Source organism: Chelonia mydas, chromosome 5, assembly GCF_015237465.2.
Source record: "Chelonia mydas isolate rCheMyd1 chromosome 5, rCheMyd1.pri.v2, whole genome shotgun sequence".
NCBI classification, from domain to species: Eukaryota; Metazoa; Chordata; order Testudines; family Cheloniidae; genus Chelonia; species Chelonia mydas.
The window spans coordinates 82,571,893-82,586,840 of record NC_051245.2 but is presented as its reverse complement, the minus strand read 5'-3'; the positions used below and the strand labels follow the sequence as shown (position 1 = coordinate 82,586,840).

At 39.0% G+C, this 14,948-nt stretch overlaps 1 long non-coding RNA gene across 1 annotated transcript; it reads left to right on the top strand.

Annotated features, from left to right (window-relative positions):
• The first annotated feature begins 5,014 nt into the window (after positions 1–5,014).
• On the top strand, positions 5,015–13,733 carry LOC122466031. The gene is made up of 3 exons (XR_006291231.1): positions 5,015–5,505; positions 5,892–6,032; positions 9,228–13,733. It is a non-coding gene; the product is annotated as an uncharacterized LOC122466031 (long non-coding RNA).
• The last annotated feature ends 1,215 nt before the right edge of the window (positions 13,734–14,948 follow it).

Genomic DNA, 14,948 nt, shown 5'->3' with positions numbered 1-14,948 from the left:
GTAGTTCACACTTGCAAGGGAGAAACAATAAGTTTCGACTACTGGACACTTCTTTTATCAGGGTAAATATTTTCCCACCTAGGATGTTGGGGTGTGTGCATCACGCTATTTAGTAGGGGCTAAGAGCCATGTCTGTCACAGCTTCTCTGTCTGCTGTGAGCCTAATCGTTGTATATGTTCCCAGAGGCACATTGTAGCAGGACACCTGTGCTTCTCACAGCTTCAAAGGCTGTGCTGGAATTTATGTTAAGTGCCCTGTTGTTTTGGCTCCCGTGCGTTTCCAGCAATGCTGGTCTGAGGGGGGGGCTGGCTGTCTGGCTACAGCAACCCAAACACTGAACCATTGCACTGGGCCCATGAGAATCAGAGAAGGAAACTGAGTCATAAAAACAATTGAAACTGAATAGTGTGGGGTTGGTACTACAGTGTCTACAGTGTCTCAGATCACAGTACAAATAATCTGATTTCAGTGCCCGTACTAAGAGCCAGATTGTGCTCTTACTCTGTGGTTGCACAGAAGTGGTGGAGAGAGAGCAAATTGCACTCCTCACCTGTTTTTTTGAGCTCCTGAACAGTCTGTGTTTCCCTGGAGTTCAGGGTCTGTTCCTTCCTTACATCTCCCAGGGTGCAAGGCACTCAAAAAAGGTTAGAGAGGAGGTGGGGCCATCGATAAACCCTCACCTTACACACAAGTCAGCATTGTTGGCTAGCAACAATAGGGAATCAGCTGCAGCAGCTTGCATTCTGTCATAGCTTCCCCTGGGGTGAGTGTCTCTGCACTGCCCCAGTGTGGTGCTCTATCTTAAGTGCCTAATGCAATGCCCATTAAAATCAATGGAAAGACATCTATTGCCTTTGATGGGTGCTGGATCAGATCCTGAAGGCACATCTGAACCCTGAATGAAATGCAAAATGGTGAAAAGTGAATGAAACCTCAAACAAATCTTTCCCTTTCATTGCTCTAAGAGATGTAAGTAAAGCAAGTAAAGGCCCTTTTTAGGAAACAGTTTTTTTAACCTAATGAACATCCATTCTGAATTTCAGCATAAGTGGATTCATGTTGCCAGTTGGTTTAGTAATCTGAAGAGATGTGAGAAATGACATGTTCCTAGCATGCTTTGGACTTTGGGCTCCAGAGGGTTTTTGCTAGATTGCATGTGCCTTAAGAAAAAAACGTTTGTGGGGAAAAAAAAATTCCTGCCTGAAATACCTTCTCTTGGAATCCCTCCTAAAAAACTAACAAAGAGTTTGGGTGGTTTTCGCTGGTAGTTACATAGTGTTGTTTTCTCAACACCATAATAATATGCCATTATTTGCAGACCTGAGCTGGTTTAATAGTTGCATTACTTTTCTTCATTTTCTGTTCAGCGACCTTGTGCACCTGAGGATCTCAGTCTCGACATGTCATTAAGTTCGATGAGCAAATGCTTAGTTGTCTCTTTTTCGAACAGGAAAAAAATATAATAAAACTGCCTGGTTTAAAAAGTAGAGGTTTTTTTTTCTTCCAAAGTTACTATCTGTTAAAACAGTTTCTGTAAACTCTAGTCATGATTTATTCATTCCATCTACAGTAGATAGTTGTGCACACTTTTCCCAATTGTTAGCTTATTAGAGGCTCTTTTACCACAGCAATTTAAAGCTGAACTGCAAAGCTGTTATGAAAATCTTGCTAACATTTAAAGCCTCACTCACTAAGAATGTACATGTAGACTGGAACCTTCTAAATACATTTGCATTTGGAACAGCCCACTCTTGAGTTCAGAATTTTCTCTTTCCATTTTAATGGTTGATGGCAAACCCTTAAATTGAATCTCTTGCCCGGTCTGATGCTGTCAGCTGTTGCAGTGGAAGAAAAAAAATCCTGAACTCAGAACTTAAGGCAGGTCACTCAAGAAAAACTAAATTGACAAATATTCTAGTATAAAGTTCATGTGCCCCTGATTTAAAATATAGCACTTTCTCCCAATGGCTGGTTTCAATACTACAGTCCCTTTGCCTTCTCTTCCCATAACCCAAAGAAGACAAATGGAAGAACTCTGTCAATGCTCCAGTCATTTCTAACTACAGTATTTAATAATGACCATCTCACTTATTACTTCCTGTTTTAACTGCTACTGTCATAGGACCTTATCCAGGTCACAGGATACAGAATGTGGCCTTCTGGAGTTTATATATCAAGCCAAACTAACCAGGAGAATGTCAGCTCAGTATGCAAGGCCACTTCCTGAGCCAAACTCCACAGCTGCTTGAGGAGCAGCATATTCACCTAAATGACCTCTCCACCCCCTAAGAAGTGCTACTACAGCACCTCTTCAGTATTTTCTGCTGACATTGAGCCCCCAGCAGCTTGCTCTTTTCTTTGGTATATCTCTAAGACTGCTTTAACTGTCTCCCCGCCCTGAGCAGCCCCAGGTTGGTGTGAAGAAAAGCAAAGTCTCCTCTTCCATGGGGCTCTGATTTTAAAAAATGCACATGTTGGTGTGATGGCTTCTTTCTCCCTTACTATTCCTGCTAGAGCTAGTGGGAGGGTGATCCTACCCCCGAACACTTGTCTGATGGTCAGGGCACCTGCTCTGTTATGGGGGTTCTGTATTCCTCTTTGCTTCCCTATCTCTGTAGAGGAGGGGCACAATCATTATTCTGATGGGCCTTTCCTCTGCTGGATTATAACTTTCCAGCCAGTAAATTTTTCATGACCTCTTTAAGAACTTTCCTCCACTGATTGAATGTTGAGCTTGTTCCTCTGACACCATTCCTTAGGGCAAGTAAGAGAGAGTTACAAGCTTATTGTCTGGGAAGGGGAAGTCATGACTGGTCACATTAAGTCTTATGTGGCTGCTTCAGAGTGGGAATTTTCCACTCGGAATTAGCAGCTGAAATCTGTGTTGCAGAAAAGAGGAAGGTTATGGAACCAGAGGCTCTGTAGCCATCTGTTTAGGATGACACATTTTAAGAGGTGTGCCATGGCTGTGCGAACAGTACGAGGAAGAGAGTTGTGATGACTCCATCAGAAGAAGCCAACTGGCCAAAACATCCCATATTCTGAAGTCCTTTTCCTAGTACACAAATGTCAGAAGAGAGTATCCTAGAGAGAAGGCAAGCTCCTTGCCTAGAAAAGAGAAACCAAACAGAGGCTCGGAGGAAGGACAGAACAATGTAAAATGACTTAGGGAAAGGGGATCCTCTTTGATTTATGGGTGGAACACAAAATAATCGGTTGCTTGAAATGCCAAAACACCTAGTGCTGACCCTACCAAAAATCTCTGCAGAGTTGCAGAAAGAGAGGCAACTGTATGCAAAATAGGTCCCTCAGTTCAGAAGGGCAGCTATCATGCCTTAAACCACACCTCCTGAAGCAGTCTTTCAGCTTTGATGACACCAGAACACTACAGTAAGTTCAGCTATACAGAAACTGTGTACTTCATCACCCTAGCTTGATTTCTCGCCTAGATTTCTCTAATTCCTGACATACTAGGAACTGCATGCACTTCCTTTTTGTATAAAATGACTTAGATTGCTTTATACTCTCTCCCCTATTTTAGTCAAGGCAAGTTCAAACAACAAAGGACAAGATCCTTAATTAAGCTCCTGTGAGAAGTCAGTCACAGTTCATGATAGGCCTCAGGAATCTGCTGGAAATTAATAGGAACATTCTACATATATTTATATCCTATTAATGAATTTTTTGACCACCTATTTTTCAAGGAAGGGATGGGTCGTGGGTTTAAAAAGAATCAAGCAACTATAAATGAATATAACACTCCATCTTGTAGTGCTAACAGTGATATTGCCAGCTCTAAATGTGGTTTCTGAGTGTTTGGAATCTGGTAGATAAGTGACATCCGCAGTGCAGAATGCAAAAATTCTTGGCCCTGGAGTACAGCTGTGTCATCATGAGGCTGGAATGTACAGTATATGCTGTCCATGAGCACAGCTCTAAGCAGAGAAATGTGTATATGATCAACAGCACCTGCCTCCTAATGGAACAGTTCAGCTGTTGTGATAGCTGATGATCTAAATTTAAGGTTTGCACATGCTTGATTCTATTTAATACCAAGCAAAATAACTGTACAGGAAAAAAAAGAACAGCTTTGGGGCTTGCACTTTGTAAATGAAGTATACACAAAGAATTGAAATATTTTTTCTCCTTTATGCTTAAATTTTTAATTGGCATGATCTGAAGACAAACCTTTCCTTTTAAGCGTATATCATGCTGTGGGGTGCCCTAACTCTCCTGAGATATTGCCGGAGAAGTCACACTTATTAGTAATAGCTGTGTCTGTTTTGTTCTCCTTGGAATTCACAAGATCTCCTGTTACCCCTACAGAATTCCTCAAACTGCTCCCCCCAAACTAGAATGCAGCTCATTCTAATTCTTGTTGAATTTAAGATGTACATTAGGAGGGTTTTTGTTGGCATTAATTTCTACATTACTTCCAAAGGGGAAGAGAGAAGGAGGGGAGCATTATGGATGATATTCAAAGAGATATTCAAAGCAGCAGAGACCTGTGCTAAATGTGGTTTGTTAATCATGGAGAGAATTGAGACACTGCATATAAGCAACATGCTTTCAACCTGAATATGGGCCAGAAAAGCCTTCTTTGCATTCTTCTCTGGCTCGGGCAAAGCACAGCAAACCATCCCACCACAGACATTTCATGGGCATTTGTTGAGTACTGATTGCAATAACAGAGAACTTGAAGGAGCCTTAAAGGTGAAGTACATATACTTTTTGGAATTTGCTAACAGAATAAATGCTATCCTCCACATACAGAAATATGACAATATGCCATGGTGCTGTCCACCCACAAATACTGAAGGACATTTGGATTACAAGAAAATCAAGCTTCATATTACAAGCCATATTGCCATATTTTTCATAACTTTCTGGTACTGTATATAATAAAATCATGCTGGATAGCGATCAGAGGTTACCTCAGGTCAACTAGAGACACCTGAGTCCAATTAAGTGCTGCCTGTGACCTTTAAAAACCTCTGTTCTGATGTGAGAGAGAAAGAAGAGATGAGAGAGAGAGACTGACTGACTGACTGCAGTAGAGAGAAAAGGCTTCTTCTAGGTGGAAGGCTTCTCTCCACCAAATAGGGGAAGCAAGCAAGCTAACTGTGTTTGGGTAAGGGCTGGCACTCAGAAGCCAGCATAATAAGGCAACACCCTGGAGAGAAGGCAGGGAAAGTTATTCCTTTTTTGTGTAGGAGTCTTTGTTTGGTTGAAGATTACTGTATGGGTCTACCCCAAGACCCACTTTGAAAGTACCAAACAATAAAGCAGACTGAGGGGAAAAAAAACCCCTCTGGAGTAGGATTGATTTACTCTAGGCCCCCTACCCACTAGACAGGGGAGATGCTGAGGCTGACAAGTTGAAAAGGATGCCTTGCCATAATATAATATCCTTTAGAGACTATTGTTCAGAAGTGAAATTCTGGCCCGTTGAAATCAATGCCAGAATACCCACGGAATTCAATAGAGCCAAGATTTCACGGCAGGTATTCGAGTTACTTCAAGTTCCCTTCACCTTCTGGTATATAAGTATGTTTGGGGGGGTGTGTGCACACAAACATATACACACATTCTGAAATCAGTAAAAGAGGATAGCAAAGGGATACAGAAGTAAAATGTGCATGTCTTGTTTTATCTATATGCAGAGCGGAATGCAGAAAATCATGGCTGGAATGGTCCTTGAACTCTAACAGCTTACAATAAAAACCTTAAAATGCAAAATTTGCCACTACTTTTAAAAATAAAATAAAACTGACATTTATTTTCAATCCACATAGTAATTATGTTCTGAAAATGGTACAATGTGTTTCACTCTTGGCATGCATCTCCTTAGAAACTGATTCTAGTGGGATTTTTGTTTTTTATAACCAAGGAGAGAGAGAGAAGAAAACACTGCACAACAGTGTGTTTGGGCAAGCAAATGTTTGCAGCAGGCTGAATCCTGCCCTGCATTTATCGTAAACAAGCAGGAGAAGGGATGGTGCCATGATGACTAGCTGGTTTACAGGATCAGGTATAGTATGTCAACAGCACTGCAGTGTCAGAGCCAAGTTACAGTTGCAAAAATTTAGCACCTTGCAAACTCGTGACCCTGAAAAGGCCACGCCTGCATGTCACAAATGTATCACAATTGATTTTGTGGGGTGAGCAAGGGTAGAAGTCCCTATATGTACTGGGGATCATTTCATCATAGATATGTGGTTATAGGTCTTTGATTTATGCTCTTAGACTGGATAGCTCAGTGTTATCAGTGATTTTGTGTTTTGAATTGAATAGCTAGATTGCTTTTCTATTTACTTGATTTAGAGAGATTTAAAGTGAACAGCTCTTCCTTTAAAGCTTAAGAAAAAAGGGTGTAAACAAAATTATATGTGCTGATCTGAGAAAGGTAATGAGTCTTTTGTGTTTTGTAAGTAAAAATGATGAGAATTTTACAGGGCTGTACAAATGGATGGATTGCTTTCGAGGAATAATTGGTTAGCACAATACAAAGTGAGTTATTCATAATTAATATATGTTATAATTCAAGTCACAATGTTAGTGGTGATTTTTTAAATGCAAAATGGAGTTGCCTGTCTAATCTGGCATGGGTGCTACTGAAAGGTTAGCTGGCTCTTTCACACACATTTCTGCTCATTTCAGTGGGAATTTTTTTAAAATGAGGTTTTGAGTAAGTAAACTTAAACCAGCACTCTTCTGCTTCTTAGATGTTTTGAATTATCTGCATGTATTTTGGTGACTACTAGGGAGAAGGAGGAAGTTGGCATGTAGTTTGATGATATCTAGGGAGTACTCATCATTGTGTGTCACAGCACAATATGAAGTGTTTTATACAAGTTGTCATTGTCAACCTCCAGTCACATTTCAGAATTTATCTGAACACCATCTCACATATTCAGTCTTACCAGCATGATACACAGTGTACAAGGACTGGTCAGACAGTTTAAATGAATGCACTGGTTTTCTTACTATACTAACATGTGCCACAAGTCTTGAATCCTTTTTGGTTAGTTAGGTATTTGAGAGAAACCAACTGTCAACAACAATTAAATAAACATAGTATGTTTACTCACATACAAGTGTTGGAGTGATGCAGCAATTATGGAAATATTGCAAATGTTAATCGGGCTACTGGCAGGAGTTTTGAACTGTGTAACAAATATTCTGATGACTGGCCAAGTATTCCCTTTCATAATGTGCTTTTTCTCTTTTCACTCTTTGCTCTTCTACTTTTCACATGCATCTGCTGAAGATTATAGATGAGAACATAGGAAATGTACTGTATGTAACAAATAATTTCAGGTTTATGAGTATGAAAAAGACACTTCTCATTAATCTGCCTCACTCATTAATATATATTTATGCCTCTACTATGTAAGAAGGGTGAATGGTCCTAATGTGATTTTAAAACTGTTCTCCAAGAACTATGCTGAGAAGGCTCTTGAGAGAGTGTGGAACGTTGCTAATGTGATAACTTCACCTCTTGCTTGCTGATTAAAATATGGCCTAATATTCAGTTCTACTGTGGGCCCAGCCCAGCAAGTTAGAGAGCATCCTCAGCTTCCCTTTAATTCAGGGGGAGTGCTGCATGTTGCAGGAGAGGGTCCATCATTCGTCTTTGATAGCTGTTCTGTGGCCTCTGTGAAATGAGTTGATGGCCTCACTGCCCTTGGACAGGTGCCCACACAACCATAATATCACCCTTCTTGGTAGTATCAGCAAAGAGATCAAAGACAGAATGGACACAGGGAATAGACTATTTTCCACCCAAAAGCTGTTGCATCCAGTAGAAGGGTATAGAGGTCAGTGATACAAACTTATTAAATCAACTTCTGTGCACCTCCTACCAAGCGATGCTGTGGAATTTTACGATAAATCTAGAATTTCCCATAGTCTTAAGGTGAACAGTGCTTTGGTATGGACTTTGGTCAGAACTGTGGAGCTCAGCCCATTCCTTATTACTGTCCTGCCTGGCACATCATCTCATACTAAGCAGAGTGACTGAGTAGATGGCATAGGGAAGAAGGCAGAAGAAACAGAGTAGTACACCACTATGATGGGCCTTGAACAAATAGAGAAGCAGAGTGTTATCACTGGAATCAAAATAAACTGCCTTGCATCCAGAAACTAAAAGATTGTAGGGGAAGGTACACTGAAAAAGGCTTTGCCCAAATAAGAAATAGTTAAATGAAGCCATTTTCCTTAAATAAAAGGAAACCTGTCCCACTCTCTCTTGGCGGGTTTAGAATTCATTGGATGCTACGGGATAGCAATGGGCCCAGGAATAAATATTATATAATTAAATATGTATCAGTAAAACTATATACTGCTGACAGGGTGATTCTTTTACCTCTAAATGTGGAAATTGCTTTGGGTACTTGAGTTCAATGAAGGTAACATTAATTTGGTGTTTATTATGTTTCCACTCTGTTGCATTATTTGTGCCATGCTCCTTAACTTGAATGACCCGACACCTCACCTAATGTAATCTAGGAGATGGACAGTCCTATTGTCACCCGTTTAAGGAGATACCAGTTTTTAAAAGCAGTGCAGAACCGGTATTTATCTGCTGCAGCTGCTTCTGAGGATTTTGTTATTCCCTGTGAATAAAATCAGTGTCATTTATCCTAATAATCTCTCTCTGGTGACTCCAAATGAGAGGTGTTTCTCCTCCCTTTTCCCTTGGCCCCAGGAAGCAAGTTGGCTTAAAAAAGAACACAAAACTACTTAAAAACCCCACAGAATATAAACTCCATTTTCAAATAGGCCCTACTTATTATTATATCATAGTAGCCTCCAGAGCTCCAATCAAAGCCTTATGGAGTTAGGGGCTATTTAAACTTAAACGTAGACATGGTCCCTGCCTCAAAGAGCTTACAAGCTAACTTTTATCATACAGAACAGACAAAAAAGGTTAATAATTGACAGTGATAGTGGTTTTAAGAAGTTGATCCCTAGTAAGAGCCGTGATCCATTATCTGCTGTTTAAACATACCATGTTTGTCTAGGTACAATAGAATCAGGCATGTCTTAACTTTTTTTTGGTTTATTTCACTCTTCCCATTTGATTGCCTGATACATTTTTATGTTTCATATTTACAGTGATAAGACATAGCCTGATCACAATTTTCTTTAATGTATGTATGTGCTATATAAGATGAAGAAAATATTTTTTTTCACCTTGATTTTTCCCTCTGTCATTGTGCAGTGTACAAGCTCATGTATCGAGTGATACGTCAATGCCCTCAGCTGGACGGATTATCAGATCAATTCAAGTGCTGATCAGTTTGCTAAACTATACAATGATGGAGCCCTGAGAAGAGGTTTAAGAACTAATACTACTGACAAGTAATGGAGAGTCATCATCTTCCTTTTTTAAAATTTTTTTCTTTTTTCTTTTCCATTTTTTACTGCTTCAGAATGGTACTGGATACTCAACATTGGTGATATTGAAGTCTTAATTATCTGCAGGACGGATGCAGAAGATGGAAAGCTCCATTACACTACCCCACCAATGCTAAGCGGAGGTTGAAGGGAAAATAAAATCTCCATGCCCTCTGTTCAGATTTTGGCTGCTCTTCTGAGTTTGAAAATGAGGGTGCTAATGTCAATGCTGAGTTTTGTGGTATGGATACCTGTCTCCTGGAAACTGGACTGAACCCTCCACCCCCAAAATAATGTCACATAGGTGTTAAAACAGCCAATGGAAAAGTAACAATTCTTGGTCACTAATGTTCTGGGCTGGATTACAGCTGGCAATATACATGTCACATTATCATTCCTTTTTAATATTCACCTAACTCAAATTATATTCTTGTCTTGTTACAGCTAAAGTCATTAGTTAAATTTATGCACTCTGGAGGGAGGAAACATGTCTACCTCTCTGTCTGCACATCACTTGGCACAAGAGGCTCCTGATGCTGACTATAGATAAATAATATAGCAATATTAATAATTAATGGAGAAGAGCTTTCTATTGCCCCAATCCTGCAAAAATATGTGCCACCCAGACACTTGGTCCCAGGTATAGTTTCCCTGACGTCAGTGGAACTCCGCGTAGGCAGAGTCCAAATATTTAGGCCACCCCATATCATGAAATGGTATTACATCTTTAACTGTAATTTACACAATCCCTTATGGAAATTGCAGTTAAGCAACAAGACCCCGTAGGCATGAATCCTGCGGAGACAACAGCATGTTTGTATAAGACAAAAAGATGCAGATAGGGTGCCACAAGCAGCTAAGAATATAGCAGGGGAACACACAGACTCCTGAGTGTGTTGATTATTCCAGAATGACATGTGAAATGATATCTATTAATGTGATTATAAAATAGCCCTAAATGATTTAATGATTTTGTTTTATTTTTTAAAAAATATAAGCGATTGGGGTGGGTGGGAAAGCTGATTTTACTATGTATTCCAATTGATCTTTTTTTAAAAAAAAAAAAAAATCAAAAACATTGTATAGCAGCTCTTCCCCCTCCATCCTACATTCTCCCTCCTCTCTCTCTATTTATAATTTCTAGGGGTTTTAATACATCTCCTAGTAAGGTTCCAATAATGGTGGTGGAATGTCAGGACTATCAGGAATGTCACCACTCTATCAAAATGGCAAAACAGGGTTTATTAACTCCATCTGACAATTCAGTTCACAAAGGGAGACACTGTGGGTAAAATCTTGACCTCACTGAAGTAATCTGCATTCTCTTCAATAAAGGCAAGATTTTACCCTTTATTTGCAACCATTATACATTTTATACAATACCTTGCATGAATGAACCTTCTACCACACTGGTGCTACTCCACGCCATACGTATTATCATTTAAAATAGTTTTTAAATGAAAGTTATACTAATAACAATATAGCATTAATAATGGGCTAGATCCTCAACAGTTTTATTGACATTCAATATAGTGACACCAATTTACACCTTCTGAGGATATGGTATAGTATATGTAATACTACATTGTTGTGGCCTAATATGTGACTTTGAAAGAACAGTTCTGTTTCAAAATATCAGATGGTTCCAATGAGATGTTAGCTGAAATGTAAGGCTCAGTTTAGATCATAAAAATAATTTTGTGAATTCTAGAAGTAAATGTTTTGCAGGCAAGGTTATTTTTTAGTATCTAAATGTTGAGGGGTGGAATTTTTTTGTCCAAGCCTTTTTTCCACTGAAAAATGCAGACTCAGGTTGATTCCAACTGATTTCAACAAATGGCTTCAATCTAAAAAACAAAACAAAATGGAAATGGTGAAACAGTTAATTTCAGCATTTCCAAAATGCAAAAATTTGACTTCTCATTTCAGAACAGTTTTGTTTTGGAATTTCCCTCAGTTTTTTTTTTCAAAAAATTAAAACCATATCTATTCTTAAAAAACAAAAGAACCACCAGCCCTCAAAATCTAAATGAAACATTTTGTTCCCAGTTGACCAAAAACAGTGTTTGGGGTGTGAGAGTGAGGAAAGGGGTTTGCACCCAAATTGAATATTTATTCACATAGCCCTCTCCAACAATGCAATGTGGCTGATGCGTACTGCTGAATTTTGAGCCAACTGCCTCCATTTATACCCTGGACCTAGATTACCTTTCCCTACTAAGAAGTTGATGCTAGGGGTTGTTTTGTTTTTCTACTGATGTTATTCTGTTTTTTTAACATAGCTCCATATTTAGCAAGGAAAATTAATATGCAGTCATGAAAAATATCCTGTTTAATTATTTATGATTATGGCTTCAGAAGGTGTGCGGTCTGTTTCCAGAACAAGTAATGAAGTTTCATTTGTTGTGAGTGAAAAATGTATTAGTAGGTTCTACAGGTTTCAGAGTCATCCGCACTTCAACTTGTACCAGGAATTTGTGATTGATCCTCTTAAAGTTGTCATCTTGATGGGCCATGTTGTATGTCCAATATACTACTAAGTACCACCAAGTTCATTTTCCATCTTTTGAGAAGATTCTTTGCTATTCACAAGTAAAATCTTAACTAACAACTTCCTTGAGTTTGAGGCACTTTTCTCAATTTGCAGATAATGAACTATGACTAACAAATGATATCGTTACTCATTTTACTAAAAACTGTAATAAATAAATCAAATATGGGAACCAGACACTACATCAATAGCAATAAACATTTAACTTGTCTTCACTGAACACCAAACAAAAAATATTAATGTGTAAAATAGAAAGTGTTCAGTATAATGTTGGCTTTACATAATTGAAAAACATAAAATGAACAAGGAATTTGATCCTGGCTTCATCTTTCCTTACCTGCCTGCCTGTTTCAGATAATTGAATTGCATTTAATTCAGGTTTTCCACTAAGGATGGCATCAGTGATGTTCCACAAATTGCCCTGCTAGAAATGCTGAAGAGCAGTGCTGTCTGCATGTCACTTTCTCATGTTGGACCAAATGCATTACCCCTGGGGTAAGCTTTATGTCTACCAGGATGAGAAGGGAAGTCCCCAGCTGGCTGCCAGATCCAGGCACATATGACCCAGTGCTGTCAAGCCACCTAATAAAGCAATGCCTTTGTTTTCTTCCCAAATCTCTACCAGCCTTTATTCCTGTCCCAGATGTCCTTCTGCAGCTGCCCAATCCCACCCAGTTCCTGTTTGCAATGCTCTCAATTAAAAAATTAGTAATTAAAATGAAGTATTCTTTGCCCATATTACCGCCAGCCTTTACAGTGTTCCATCTGCCCATTCCCAGTCCTATCCTTATTTTGAGAAGACTCATTTGTATGTGATCTAATCTCTGCCAGGAATTCCCTAGGCCCATCTGCTCCCTTTCTGGGTGATCAGTCCCACCCAGACAACTATTTACCCTATTCTCAGCTCCAACAAATAATTTTTAAAAAATGTTTTTTTTTTGAGAATTACTTTATAATTCTCTACCAAAATCAACTCCCATCAATCCCTTTCCACATTGTCTAGAGGTCACATTGATGACAATATGTCTCAGATGGGCCAATATACTACCAGCTATGGGAGGAGGCATTATCTAAATAACATATCAGTTTTTCACAGATTGTGCAGTTGCATTCTACCCACTTATTAGTCTAGGGATGGAGAGTTTCCCAAATTCAGTATCCTGCTTTTGGGAACACAGTTGTGGTCACCATTAAGCCTCACTCCCAGCCAACATTTGAATTAAAATACTTAGCATTTTAAATAATGCTGTGTAAAAATAAAACAAAGCAGATTCTCCATTTAAAGATACACAAACAAATTATTTTACATTTTCTTTTAAATTTGACAGTTATTGTTTCTTCCATCTTTCAGGCTTCTCACTGTCTCATTGATTTCTTCTTCAGCTGTAGATGTACATTTTAGAAAAGAATGATCTACCCTGATGCTATCGCACCCAGACACTGGGCTAGAAAATTAGGTTGTGTTAAAACACAGCCTAGATGAGTTGTGCCAATTACATGATGTTAAACATGACTTAACAGTCGGTGTACACATGGGCAAGATGTGTTTAACATTGTCAGCTAGTCATGGTTAACCCTATGGTTCCAGGCAATTGGAATGTTTGTCTGCTGAAGAAGACAATCTCAATTTCCTCTTCTTCCTGATCAGAGAAAAATCTTCCTAATATGAGGGCCGGACATCCAATGGAAAAATCCAGTCCCTTAGGAGATGATTTGACATGCAGTCCAGTTTATACCTATTCATATTCTCATCCAAGTGCTAAATATCCTTGGTATTAAAACCAGGGCCGTGACCCAATTCAGGTAGATATTATTGTGCCTTAGTGGAATTGCAAACTCCTGTACTTGTTTATCCTTTCAACTCTACCCCATTGTGTGTTCTACATAAATGTAGTGTTCTACATAAATACCGTGATTTAATGTATGCAGTGTTCTACATAAATACAGTGATTTAATGGACAGTCTCATCTTTTCTCTATGAACTGACTTTCTATTTAATTAATGAGACCTTTTAAATCAGCATTTCTTTGGAAGGCATGCTCTGGATGTTAAAGAGCTCTATAATTCTGAGAAGGGGTATTTGCTTTTGGTCTTCTGATCATCATTAACCTCTTCCTTATGGGAAAGGCCAAGAAGGGGAGTCATTGGGTGAATTCCTGCCCTCTATCATTTACTTCAGTGGGGCTAACATTTCATCCAAGACCTCTGAAGTTACAATTGCTTGCTGAACTAAAGCATTTATTGCGCTGAGGTGGCATCAAGTCCTCTTTAATGTTAGGGACCACTCCACTCTAGACATAGCCACGTGCTTGCTGAAAAGAGTTGAAGGCTTGGTGAAAGATACATAAAGTTACATTTTGTTACCTTCTGTGTTCTTTTACCAGGAATTGGATTGAGATGTACAGTAGAACTTCAGCGTTACAAACACCTTGGGAATGGAGGTTGTTTGTAACTCTGAACAAAATGTTATGGTTGTTCTTTCAAAAATTTACAACTGAACATTGACTTAGTACAGCTTTGAAACTTTACTATGCAGAAGAAAAATGTTGCTCTTAACCATCTTAATTTAAATGAAACAAGCACAGAAGCAGCTTCCTTACCTTGTCAACATTTTTTATATACTTTCCCTTTTTTTAGTAGTTTACATTTAACACAGTGCTGTACTGTACTTGCTTTCTCTCTTTTTTGGTCTTTTTTGTCTTTGCTGCTACCTGACTGAGTACATCCAGTTCCAAATGAGGTGTGTGGTTGACTGGTCAGTTTGTAACTCTGGTGTTCATAACTCTGAGGTTCTACTGTACACACAGTGACCATACACTGATACTCCAGTGTCTCAGTGACTTCCTCCGGGGCTCTTGAAATACCTTTTTTTCATTTAATCAATCAGACTGTCTAGTTTTCTTTTATAACAGTACAGTCATTCAAGACGCATTGCTAAAGTAGAATTTGCCAAGAACAAACAGACCAGTAGGGACAAGTGTTCAGTGTGAAGAA